General features: G+C 39.6%; 1 protein-coding gene and 1 non-coding gene across 2 annotated transcripts in view; both read left to right on the forward strand.

The window, feature by feature from the left end:
• Positions 1-14186, forward strand: part of LOC128482812 (uncharacterized) — a 379467-nt gene that overhangs the window by 140496 nt on the left and 224785 nt on the right. The window lies entirely within an intron of this gene.
• TRNAT-CGU (transfer RNA threonine (anticodon CGU)) lies at positions 672-743 on the forward strand. Its single transcript has one exon. It is a non-coding gene; the product is annotated as a tRNA-Thr (tRNA).

The raw sequence follows: 14186 nt of genomic DNA on the forward strand, positions 1-14186 counted from the left end.
GATTGCGCCACAGAGACAACCACTTGTGACTGTCTTCAGAGAAGCAGTGAGGATTATGACTTTAAACCTTCAGCATTCCAGAGGGCTTAGTGACCATAGCAGAAGAATTGACAGTTGTATCTCAACTGTTTATACATTATTTCATGATGGTGAGAACTTGTACTCCTAAATTGTCTTTACGAATCTTGAAGAAGAGATTTGGAAAAAAAAGTCAGATATTCATGGTTTTTTATCATTTGGGAAGAAAGTGGCAAAAAGTTGGCACTTTCGAAGCTTGAAGAGATTTGGAGAAAAAAAAGTCAGGAATTAATGTGTTTTATCATTTGTGAAGAAAGCACCATGAAAAGCAGAGTGGCGCAGCGGAAGCGTGCTGGGCCCATAACCCAGAGGTCGATGGATCGAAACCATCCTCTGCTAGATGTCATTTTTACATAGGGTTAATAACTTCTGTCATTGATGATATTGCATGAAAACAGCATTCTCCCCTCAGACAAACTGCTTTACAGAAAGCAGAGTGGCGCAGCGGAAGCGTGCTGGGCCCATAACCCAGAGGTCGATGGGTCGAAACCATCCTCTGCTAGATGTCATTTTTACATAGGGTTAATAACTTCTGTCATTGATGATATTGCATTAAAACAGCATTCTCCCATCGGACAAACCATTACACGAAAAGCAGAGTGGCGCAGCGGAAGCGTGCTGGGCCCGTAACCCAGAGGTCGATGGGTCGAAACCATCCTCTGCTAATTTTGTTTTTATAATGTCACTTTTCTGTTTAAGCACAACTGGCGTTGCATAAGATTAATTGGCACGTAGGGTTAACAACTTGTGTCATTTATGATATTGTATGAAAACGGCATTCTCCCCTTGCCAGCAACTATTTTGGTAACGGCTGCCCGAATTATAAACAACATGTAGTATTTTAGACGTGGCCTAAGTTAAAAAACAAAAAATTAATAATAATAATCTAAGCATTCCAAAATTGGCACTATGCCAAGAAGTTTTTCCTGTGTTTTTTCATGGAAGGATTGGAATGCTTTGTCTGGAAAATAACTTTCCACAAGTGGAATAAGAAGATTTAGCTTAATGTTGGAAAGCTTTAAGGATTTTGCATTTCTGTCTTTCAATGTAATCATTAGGTCATTGGTGTTGCAAACACAGGAATGAAAGTTTTCAGGAAAACATCCCACTCGTCCCTGGGTGGGTTTGAACCACCAACCTTTCGGTTAACAGCCAAACACGCTAACCGATTGCGCCACAGAGACAACCACTTGTGACTCTTTTCAGAAAAGCAGTGAGGATTATGACTTTAAACCTTCAGCATTCCAGAGGGCTTAGTGACCATAGCAGAAGAATTGACAGTTGTATCTCAACTGTTTATACATTATTTCATGATGGTGAGAACTTGTACTCCTAAATTGTCTTTACGAATCTTGAAGAAGAGATTTGGAAAAAAAAGTCAGATATTCATGGTTTTTTATCATTTGGGAAGAAAGTGGCAAAAAGTTGGCACTTTCGAAGCTTGAAGAAGAGATTTGGAGAAAAAAAAGTCAGGAATTAATGTGTTTTATCTTTTGTGAAGAAAGCACCATGAAAAGCAGAGTGGCGCAGCGGAAGCGTGCTGGGCCCATAACCCAGAGGTCGATGGATCGAAACCATCCTCTGCTAGATGTCATTTTTACATAGGGTTAATAACTTCTGTCATTGATGATATTGCATTAAAACAGCATTCTCCCCTCGGACAAACAGCTTTACAGAAAGCAGAGTGGCGCAGCAGAAGCGTGCTGGGCCCATAACCCAGAGGTCGATGGATCGAAACCATCCTCTGCTAGATGTCGTTTTTACATAGGGTTAATAACTTCTGTCATTGATGATATTGCATTAAAACAGCATTCTCCCATCGGACAAACCATTATACGAAAAGCAGAGTGGTGCAGCGGAAGCGTGCTGGGCCCATAACCCAGAGGTGGATGGATCGAAACCATCCTCTGCTAATTTTGTTTTTATAATGTCACTTTTCTGTTTAAGCACAACTGGCGTTGCATAAGATTAATTGGCACGTAGGGTTAACAACTTGTGTCATTTATGATATTGTATGAAAACGGCATTCTCCCCTTGCCAGCCACTATTTTGGTAACGGCTGCCCGAATTATTAACAACATGTAGTATTGTAGACGTGGCCTAAGTTAAAAAACAAAAAATTAATAATAATAATAATCTAAGCATTCCAAAATTGGCACTATGCCAAGAAGTTTTTCCTGTGTTTTTTCATGGAAGGATTGGCAAGCTTTGTCTGGAAAATAACTTTCCACAAGTGGAATAAGAAGATTTAGCTTAATGTTGGAAAGCTTTAAGGATTTTGCATTTCTGTCTTTCAATGTAATCATTAGCTCATTGGTGTTGCAAAAACAGGAATGAAAGTTTTCAGGAAAACATCACACCCGTCCCTGGGTGGGCTTGAACCAACAACCTTTCGGTGAACAGCCAAACTCGCTAACCGATTGCGCCACAGAGACAACCACATGTGACTGTTTTCAGAGAAGCAGTGAGGATTATGACTTTAAACCTTCAGCATTCCAGAGGGCTTAGTGACCATAGCAGAAGAATTGACAGTTGTATCTCAACTGTTTATACATTATTTCATGATGGTGAGAACTTGTAAATTGTCTTTACGAATCTTGAAGAAGAGATTTGGAAAAAAAGTCAGATATTCATGGTTTTTTATCATTTGGGAAGAAAGTGGCAAAAAGTTGGCACTTTCGAAGCTTGAAGAAGAGATTTGGAGAAAAAAAAGTCAGGAATTAATGTGTTTTATCATTTGTGAAGAAAGTGCCACGAAAAGCAGAGTGGCACAGCGGAAGCGTGTTGGGCCCGTATCCCAGAGGTCGATGGATCGAAACCGTCCTCTGCTAGATGTCATTTTTACATAGGGTTAATAACTTCTGTCATTGATGATATTGCATGAAAACAGCATTCTCCCCTCGGACAAAAAGCTTTACTGAAAGCAGAGTGGCGCAGCAGAAGTGTGCTGGGCCCATAACCCAGAGGTCGATGGATCGAAACCATCCTCTGCTAGATGTCATTTTTACATAGGGTTAATAACTTCTGTCATTGATGATATTGCATTAAAACAGCATTCTCCCCTCAGACAAACCACTATATGAAAAGCAGAGTGGCGCAGCGGAAGCCTGCTGGGCCCATAACCCAGAGGTCGATGGATCGAAACCACCCTCTGCTAATTTTGTTTTTATAATGTCACTTTTCTGTTTAAGCACAACTGGCGTTGCATAAGATTAATTGGCACGTAGGTTTAGCAACTTGTGTCATTTATGATATTGTATGAAAACGGCATTCTCCCCTTGCCGGCCACTATTTTGGTAACGGCTGCCCGAATTATTAACAACATGTAGTATTGTAGACGTGGCCTAACTTAAAAAACAAAAAATTAATAATAATAATCTAAGCATTCCAAAATAGGCACTATGCCAAGAAGTTTTTCCTGTGTTTTTTCATGGAAGGATTGGCATGCTTTGTCTGGAAAATAACTTTCCACAAGTGGAATAAGAAGATTTAGCTTAATGTTGGAAAGCTTTAAGGATTTTGCATTTCTGTCTTTCAATGTAATCATTAGCTCATTGGTGTTGCAAACACAGGAATGAAAGTTTTCAGGAAAACATACCGCTCGTCCCTGGGTGGGCTTGAACCACCAACCTTTCGGTTAACAGCCGAACGCGCTAACCGATTGTGCCACAGAGACAACCACATGTGACTGTTTTCAGAGAAGCAGTGAGGATTATGACTTTAAACCTTCAGCATTCCAGAGGGCTTAGTGACCATAGCAGAAGAATTGACAGTTGTATCTCAACTGTTTATACATTATTTCATGATGATGAGAACTTGTACTCCTAAATTGTCTTAGGAGTTGAAGTAAATGTTTTAAGAAACGTCAGTGGTAAGAAAAAGCAGAAAATACTGCACAGAAACGATTCATCATACAGCCTTTTAAGACTCATCAGAATTTCCAATAATGACTCATTTTGTTCCTAGCACCCTGCCAGTTGAGAAAAAGTGTCACTAATGGAAGCTGGTCTTTGAAAAAGACTTGAAATGATCAGAGGGAGGATTAAAGCAACAAAAACCTACTCAACGCTAAATGGGGCTTTTGTTTTCTATTTTGAATACTTGTTTTCCCAATTAGTTTTTATTTTCAATACTCATTAATCAAGAAAAGTATTTAGAATTATGCAATTACGTGATAAGAATCTCTACTATACAGAAAATTTTTTTTTTTTACAAATTATATTCTGATGCTGGTGCTCTTGAGGAGTTCACTGTGAAATAACAGTGGTCAAAACAGGAGGTAAAACAAAATCTATTTAATATATTTTCTTAATATATGAAAGAGCAAAGTTGACTCCAAATATACAATTTTTTGGTACTTGGAAAGCCCAAGTGTTTGGCATGTGGTTGTGGGAGTAGTCATCGAGTTCTGTTTCCCTCTGCCACTTCCTCAAATTCACCCAGAAAGGAGTCAGCTGCGCATGGTATACCGCTCTGCTTTCCATCCATTGACAGCCATCCATTAGATTACAGCTAGGGAAGATGTGTGAAGGTTTTCTTGTTCTCTGACTTGTTATAGGACAACTGGAGACAGTCTTCACAAAGGCTATTTGCCATTGGCACATAAGACTTTAATGTCATTGTGATGTATCATTTTCTTAACTGCACTTTTAACATCATTATTTCTCAAACTATAAATCAAAGGGTTTAACATGGGTGTCACAACACCGTAATTAAGACTAATATACTTTTGACTCTCTGAAAAACAATTTGTTGGCAACAAATACATGGATATAGTGGTCCCATAGAACAGCAAGACCACCGTCACATGGGAAACACACGTGGAAAAGGCTTTTGTGCTTCCATCAACAGAATGGATCTTTAATATTGATGTTATAATACAAACGTAGGTTGTTAAAATGAACAAAAAAGGAAGCACGAGTAAGAATATTCCTCCCAAAAACATCACTGTTTCAAAGAAAAAGATGTCTCCGCACATCAGTTTTATAATGACCAAGCTCTCGCAAGCAAAATGTTCAACTCTGTTACCTTTGCAGAATGTAGGAGGCTTCGAAATCAGAGGAAAAGTGGTTGATAGAAAACAACCCAACCACATAACGCCTGTTGCGGTTTTACACAACCTCCAACTCATCAGCGCTGCGTAACGCAGAGGGAGGCAGATGGCGACGTAGCGGTCGAACGCCATTATCGCCAGCAGGATGCATTCTATTTGTCCTAGGAGAAGACTTACGCTCATCTGTATCATGCACCCGATTAATGAAATCCTTCCTCCTTCTGTGGATATCATGTCCGCAAGCATTTTGGGAACAGAAGCCGACGAGTAGAATAAATCTAGAATGGACAGCTGGCAGAGAAAATAGTACATAGGTGTGTGCATCCGAGAGCTGGATATAACTGCGCCGATCAGAATGATATTTCCAAACACCGTTACAGTGTACATAAGGAAAAACAAAACAAAAAACAGAATTTGAGTCCTCCGGTCGTGAGAAAAGGCGGTTAAAATAAATTCGTTTACAATGGTTTCACTCTGATTCTCCATCTTCTCAAATAACTTATGGACACCTATCAATATAAATTAACAAAAGGAAATCTTAGTAATGAGACCAGCTCTTATACCGATTTGGAATATATTCAGGTATAGATATTTTTTCTCTGAATTATATTATATTATTTTCTTGTTGATGGTATCTGGGTATTATTTTCCATTTTGGACTTTAAATTCTTAATTTTCTTTCTATTCATATGTCTAGTGAAGCAGCTGTGGTGGGAAATACGTGGGGGTACAGAGAAAGCTAAAAAAAAAAAGCCATCTTTGCTCTGGTTCCAGCTAATCACTACATGAGAAGCTGGACTCTACCAGGCGATGGGCTCTCAAACCCATATCCAATTAATAATCAGTTGATTTCTCTTTGTCAGAGAAACACCTGGCAACGACATTTCAAGGAATGGAACAAAACCAGCTTCACGGCTGTTCAAGAAAATCCATTACTCCAAAAATGAGAAACAAAACAACAAGGGATATAAGACAAATTTATGGGTAAAAGTTTTACAAAACATGTAAAAGAAATCGAACGTGTAAAAAAAATATGAACACTCAGGACAGCATCCGTACCAAAAAAGTCCATTTCTAGTGACGCAGACAATGGTGGCACAAGTCAAACTTAACATTCATATATTAACATGTATTATGCTTGTAGTGGAGTGACTACATGTTTCATTTTGGACATAAATACACTGATTTTTGGGGAGTTTTATGGATTCCTTACTGTTTAAGTTGTATATATAATATACATACACACACATATATATATATATATATATATACATATATACACTTTACAAATAGTGTTTGAACCAGCTGGCACCACCAATTCTATTTAATCCTGGGCAGACAGGAGCTGGTTATGTGTTTTAGCTCCTGAACTGATGTACAGCCAGCATATAACTGGAAATGACATTCGTTTTGTATATTCCACTTTTAAAATTGCCTTCCTGCCCAACTTTATCTGAAATTTCATTTTTTTTCTCTAAACATTTTTCTGAATACCTAGTAAAACGACGTGAAAACTTTTATTTGCTGTATGGCTCAGGGAAAAATATTTCATCAAATTTAATATTGAAGGTACTTTATAAAATATATAATAGATATCATATGCTGAAGCATTTCCAATTATAGTTTGAGAAGGGGGTTAACATTGTTTTCCATGTAACCCCCCCATTTAAGAAATATTAAGCAGAAATAAGAGTAAATGCAAGACTAAGCGGGACAACAAGATATGATTCATATTTGTACATTTTTTTTGTATAAAATATTATTAGAGAAAACATACCCACTTGGCTTGGTTTGGATGTCTAATCAAAATTGTTAAGTATAAAAATATAAAAAAAAAAAATCCTCTCTTTTTCTTAAAGGTGTCTTCAAGTTCTTGTGTTAGAATCGTCTTTTATACATTCTGTGCAAAGGATCTGACCGCCTGAGATTAATTAAAGCAGGTAACAGGGCCCATGACGATAAGATTTTCAATGTTCTCAGGGTGTTAACAGCAGTTTACGGAGCTAAATCGAAAACTACATCTATACACAGTGTATTGTCAGTAAATAGTATTTTCTTAAGTAAATACGTAACCCCTTCTTGACTGAGGACATTTTGCAATAGCATAAAATGTTTTGCAATCTGTAACCTATGTGTGTTAATTAACCAACATCACTCATTAAACTAATACTAGACATGTGCACGGATACCAAAACCATTTTGGATGATTTTTACCTCCCAAACAACCCAACAAATCCATGCATGGGGGGTATAAACTGTACTCAGGAAATGTTGCTGGACACGTATTGGGGTATTTGTCAGTGACATATAGCAGGAGCTGTACATTTATACCTGAAGTACAATTTGTGTGGCGAAAAAAAAAAATCAAATTACTACCAGAAAGTTTGACAAAGGCTAGTGGTAGAATTAGTGCATAGAAAGTGTTAAAATACCAGCATTTCAAATATCGTGTCCAGTTTTCAAGAACAACAACAAAAAAAGTTTGAATTGGCCAACTTCAAAGATGTCCCAAATAGCACACGGGAACAGGATTACCACATCTGGAAATAAAAAAAGTAATTTTCACCATATTTTATTATTTATTAGATGACATGATCAAAAATTATATCTGAAGGAAAGGCCTTCTTGTTCTGTAAAAAACCCCAAAACTGTATATAATGTGTGGATACACTAAACAAAAGAAAAAAACTACAGCTAAACATGTGCACCACTAAATTGTTACAACAGCCTTGGTCATGAAGGGTACAAAAAATAAAAGCCTGGCCCTTAATGGGTTATCCCTGATTTATGTATATTACTGTAGCTTGCTTCTGCATTTGTATTTTTTCCATGATAGTATTTTTGATGGTGGTGGTAGTGCTAGTGCATGTAGGGGAATCAGTTGCATAGCTACCCTGCTGCTGCTTATTACAGGAAAATGTGTTGCTTGACTCCTCCAAGTCTGGTGCTTAAGCTAAATCCACGTCATTGTGGTCACCAACAACTAATCGATAAAATCGATAATACTCATTTATGAAATTCGTTGCCAACGAATTTCATTATCGATTAGTTGAATCGATTATTATCGATTATAAAATGAGGGTTTTTTCAGAGCAAACGCTCTGAAAAATACCCCTCATTATATAATCCGTTTGCGTGACTCACAGCAGCAGCTCCTACTTACCAGCCCCTCCCTGTAATCACTGTGACAACTGGCCCCGCCCCCTTCCTTCTCCCAAAAGGCCAGAACCACATGGCTGTGACACTCATCTAACTGTAAGTATAAAATTAATATTTGGGCTACTGAAAGTTAGGGGAGGTGGGGGTTAATTTAGGGGCAGTGTGATGGAGTGTGTGACGGAACTGTCCATCACTGGGGCCCCTGGAAAGGACTGAAAGCAAGCCTGCTACCCGCAGATTATGGACCCTGTCTCCCTGCCCTGGCGAGTGGGGCTGTTGTCCTCGTCTGGGACCCGAACTCCCCAGTCTCTAAATGCACCCCAGTACTGGTTAGTGGGACAGGTGCCCTTTGCCAGCCCCCTGCATCCACAACTCTAGGAGCGACAGAGCTGTGCTCCCCGACTGAACTGGATGCAGACCCGGTTGGGGTCTGGCCCCAGTTCAGTCTTCTTTTTAAAAGGGGAGATATGTGACAGAATGACCTGTCATACAAGGCCCCAAGGTAGTCAGAGATGGCTCCAGCCTGGCTGCCAAACAGGCAGGAACTCCATTGTTAAACTAATCCCATTAACAGGATGGCTACCAGGGGGATATTCAGTAGCTAAAGGGGATTAAAGGTTGGGTTGTCTACCTGTTTATCAATGTTAATTTATGTTAATGAAGTTCTGTGGCTATATCAGTCTATGTTTTACAACAATAAACTGTTCATTCCTGCTGTACTCAGTTCAAGGTAGTTGTGTCTACTTATTGGGTACACATAGCAGGGTTCCAAGGTGCGCATGCTGACTGGTGCTGGAAGTGATTCCGGGGACAACAGGAGGATACTGGGTGATCTCTGGGAGTTACTACAGCTCTCTTGGTGAACCCGTTACAGGCAGTTATGGTTAATGGGGTGTTTAGGGTTAATTTAGGGGCAGTTATGGTTAATGGGGTGTTTAGGGTTAATTTAATGATGAGGACTGAGGGTTAATTTTATAAAGTTAATTTAAGGTGCAGTTAGAGATAAAGGGGGTGTGATACGAATGAGACGAGCTTGAGGAGTGGAAGGGTTAAGTAATGTGTTCTCGTTCTTTCATGACTGGTAAAGTACCGAAGGGGTTGTTTTTGCCAAAAGTAAGAAGTATGTAGCAGGGAGCGGTTGCAAAAGTAATCCTGGATATATGCCAGTATTGTTCTAAAGGAACATGTTATTTCATAAACAACTATAAAAAGCAGGGATTCAAGGGGGGCAACAGGGAACTTTCCAGGCTGCTGAAGCGGACGCGCTTTCGCCTGTGATGCACCAGAAAGGTTGTTCCTCCCGTTGAGTCCCTCCAACGAGAGTGATGCTACAATATCTGGTAATGTATTGATGTTTCATTCTATGTTATGCATGAGAGATTAATAAAGTATTGCATTTATTATCCTGATTTGGAGGTCAGTGAGCGCTTTGTGACACCTGCACTTTTCACGACACATCTGTGCAATACAGGGGGGCAGACTAAAGGGAATCTAAATCCTGGGGGCAGTGAAGATTAACCCAGTACTTATTTATAAAAGTATGGTGTCTGTGTGCTGTGAACGGGTCTGTGACTCTATGAGGGGACTATGAGATATCTGGGGGTATAAGGCAAATCTGGGGAGGACGGAGTGACATATCTGGGGGTATGAGGCATATGCATTATATAAGGCATATGTGGGGAGGGCAGTGTGGCATGTCTGGGGAGGACGGAGTGGTGTATCAGGGTGTATAAGGTGTATCAGGCACAGTGGCATATGTGGGGGTGGAGTGGCATATGTGGGGAGGGCAGCGTGGCATGTCTGGGGAGGATGGAGTGGTGTATCAGGGGGTATAAGGCGTATCAGGCACAGTGGCATATGTGGGGGTGGAGTGGTATATGTGGGAGGCAGCGTGGAGTGGCATATGTGGGAGGCAGCGTGGAGTGGTATATGTGGGAGGCAGCGTGGAGTGGTATATGTGGGAGGCAGCGTGGAGTGGTATATGTGGGAGGCAGCGTGGAGTGGCATATGTGGGAGGCAGCGTGGAGTGGCATATGTGGGAGGCAGCGTGGAGTGGCATATGTGGGAGGCAGCGTGGAGTGGCATATGTGGGAGGCAGCGTGGAGTGGCATATGTGGGAGGCAGCGTGGCATGTCTGGGAGGCAGCGTGGCATGTCTGGGAGGCAGCGTGGCAAGCCTGGGCTCAAATGTGCAAAAATTGGGGGGCTGGTTGGGAAATAAACAAAATAATCGGCCAACTAATCGATTATGAAAATAATCGTTAGTTGCAGCCCTAGACTGCAGCTCCCATGATATACAGTCAACAATTACTGGCTGGACATCCTGGGAATTGTAGTCTGAGGTAGTTGTGGCTAATCTTTACAACTCCAGCTACAATGGTCTTATAATTACGTTATAATTACACTTTCCCCCCCACCAGGAGACCCCTCTCCTGAGCCAACAAAGGTAAGCAGTGGGGAGAAGGTAAGGAGGAATGAGGTGGGAGAGTGGAAAGGTGGGGACAATTTTTTGGGAAAAAAATCCTGCGGACTCCTATGTAATCACCCTCTCCATTAAATTTATTAGAGGGCCCGGTTAGGGTTTATGTGGTAGCACAGCTTCTAATTATAATCAATCTCCATATATTACTTCAAAATTTTATAAGCTTAACTATAAGCTTAACAGTAACACTCACTCTTGACGTGCCACATGAAAACACTCCAAGGGCAAAATTAACCCTTTCAGTCCCCTATGGAAGTACCGGTACATCCAAAAAACGCATCTCAAGAATCCCCTATGGACGTACCGGTACTTCCTGCCCTTCTTGCAGCACCAGGGACACATCCCTGCCGCTCCACAGGAGATTAGGCTGTCGTTTGACAGCCTGGACTCCCCCTGACAGCAGAAGCCAGCATCGCCGGCTTTCTGCTGCCTGATCTGATGTAACAGCTTCCGGCACAAAACTGTTACATTTTTACACTATATTCCTCCTGCCCCCATTTACAACCCCCCAAACCCGTTAAGCCATAAGCATAAAAATTCAACAAATAATGTACACCTTATAGTATGTTCCCTAGTATACTATGCTGGGTATGTTGTGCTGGGAAAGTATGGAAAATCTATATAAATTAGGTATTTCTGAAATCAGGACACATGAATTGATAAACTTGGAGGGAATTTTCCATCACTTTACCTAATTTTGTGAGGATTCAGAGGGAAAATGTATAAAAAATTAGTTGTTTTTTTTCTAATTGTCGCTAGTTTTTACTAAATTTCTCATTCTAAATTTTCTGCTAATCATTTAACTATTGTATCAAAAGAAAGCTCTATCTCTCCTTGAAAAAACAATATATAGTTTACATGGGTGCACTATTCACAGGAAAAGAGAATCATCGCTGAACCGACATACCCCAAAAATGCCAAAATGCCGGGACTTGAGGTACCAAAAACCCCTGGGATTGTAGGGGGGTAATTATGGCAACAGATAATGATAAACACAGGACAAAAAGATAGAGTATCTATAAATATTTAACCTTTTTACTTTGCAATTTCCCGACATCATTGGTAATTTTTTCTTTGGAATAGTTAGAAAACAAACACTAGTTTAACCTTGAATGACCTTGCCTGTAACTCACAAAGTTTAAAGTAACAGGCCCTTGCAAACAACTCACAGATAAATTAATCTACAGGTTATTTTACGGGTTAGCATGTGAGGGCATGCAACTGAATTTGAGTCTGGTCAGTACAGTGAACCCTTAATTTGACTGACCACACAACTTCTTAGTGAAAAGGATTAATTTGTGCTACTGCAAGTTTCTGTAATGAATGTGCAAGTAGGACTTTCCCTCAACAAGAAATCATTCCAAAATACTTTAACTTGCCAAAAAATAATGGAATGCAGGAACCCTGCGGAGTCAGGTCACGTGACCCGCACCTTTTATTTGCAATGCGATCAGCATAGAACTGCCCTCCTCTCCTACCCTGGTGTGAAGACCTCTCACATTAGTGTCACAAGGAGTAAACCACAACAACTAACAGTCACCCCCTAATCTGTGTAGTCAGTGTGGCAAATACTTTTGTTTTTTTTGTGGAGTTTTTTGGTTGGAGTGGAGGGCATGATTATATGGCAGAGAACGGGTGGGGGACTATGACACATAAAACTATGCCATAGTTCACTAATGAAGAAATCCAAACTTAGTAGATGACTCATCTTGATTTTACTCATGTAATATTGTTCCAATAGCCATCTTATATATATACAGCCATTGGTAGACCATGAAAAAGCGTTTTAAATGTTCATGTGTCCCCATATGATTATACCATCAGAGAAAAGAATAAACATAACAAAAATTGAGTACTGTGGGAGATTGCATTCAATCTACTACTCCCATCCATTTGAACACGCATAGGTCACATATGATGTGATCAGCAGGTAGCAAGACCTAGAAGTGGGTGAAAAATGATGTCCCTGCTCCAAAAATGAAAACTAAAAGAAAAAATAAGAAAAGGGCCCTAGTGATGTCATCATTGAGGCTTACAGAACAACCTCAAGGACATCTCAAGCTGCAGGATGCATAAAAAAAATGGTAAAAAGAGGGAAAAGACTGATCCAAGAGTGTTGAAAACTTTGGTAATAACCAGTCTATACAGACACAAATAAAGTAAAGAAAAATATAATAATGTAGCTGACACTGAGGAACGATCGGGTGTTCCAGCACACAACATCATTGACAACTCGGCACAAATGTTGCCGGTTGATGTCCATTATAGGGATAAACACTAATACTTGGTGCACAAAATATATTTTTCATTATTTCGATTAATTTGATTTATTATTGCAGTGGGACTCTTAGTATAGCAGTACCATATGGGATGTGAAGGGTGTATTTAATTATAGGAGTACCATGTGGAAGGCGTAGTGTATTTTGACTTCTGTTTTTAACAGGTATGTTTTGCATGGCATTATATGTTTTTTGATATTTGATGGGTGGGGGATATATTGCTAACCTATTGAGGTTTTTAATTTAATTTATTAAAATGTTAAATTATTATTATATTATTTTTTTCTCTATGATATTTGCATATAAGGAAAAAAATAAGACATATAACAGAAATACTCTAAAATGTAAAAAAAAAAAAAGAGCACTTGAAACATTTCATACTCATCCCAAAAAATAGCAAAAAGAGAAAAGTGTATTATTGTGTTAAAGAATAAAAATTAAAAAAGTGTAAATAAAATGTAAAAATAAAACGCTGGAATGCTACATAATTCCACAATCTGAAAATACATGAAAATAAAAGGCTTATTTCTAAGATCAAAACAAGGGGTGTACTAGCAAAACCGTTAACTGATATATTTAACGAATCATTGGTAACGGGAGTCGTCCCAGGGGATTGGAAAGTAGGGAATGTTGTGCCCATTCACAAAAAAGGCAGTAGGGAGGAGTCGGGTAACTACAGGCCAGTTAGTCTTACATCTGTAGTGGGGAAATTAATGGAAACAATGTTTAAGGAAAGGATTGTTGAACATCTGAAGTCACATGGGTTTCAAGATAACATGGGTTTACCTCAGGAAGATCCGCCAAACTAATCTTATTGATTTTTTTGATTGGGTGACTAAAGTAATTGATCAGGGTGGTGCAGTAGACATTGCGTATCTGGATTTCAGTAAAGCCTTTGACACTGTCCCACATAGAAGATTTATCAATAAACTGCAATCTCTGGGTTTAGATCCCAATGTTGTTGAATGGATTAAGGAGCGGCTGAGTGACAGAAAACAGAGGGTTGTAGTGAATGGCGTATATTCAGAACAAGGTCTTGTCACCAGTGGGATACCTCAGGGATCTGTACTTGGACTCGTTCTCTTTAATATTTTTATTAGTGATATTGCAGAAGGTATTGATGGAAAGGGATGTCT

Source organism: Spea bombifrons, chromosome 3, assembly GCF_027358695.1.
Source record: "Spea bombifrons isolate aSpeBom1 chromosome 3, aSpeBom1.2.pri, whole genome shotgun sequence".
NCBI lineage: Eukaryota > Metazoa > Chordata > Amphibia > Anura > Pelobatidae > Spea > Spea bombifrons.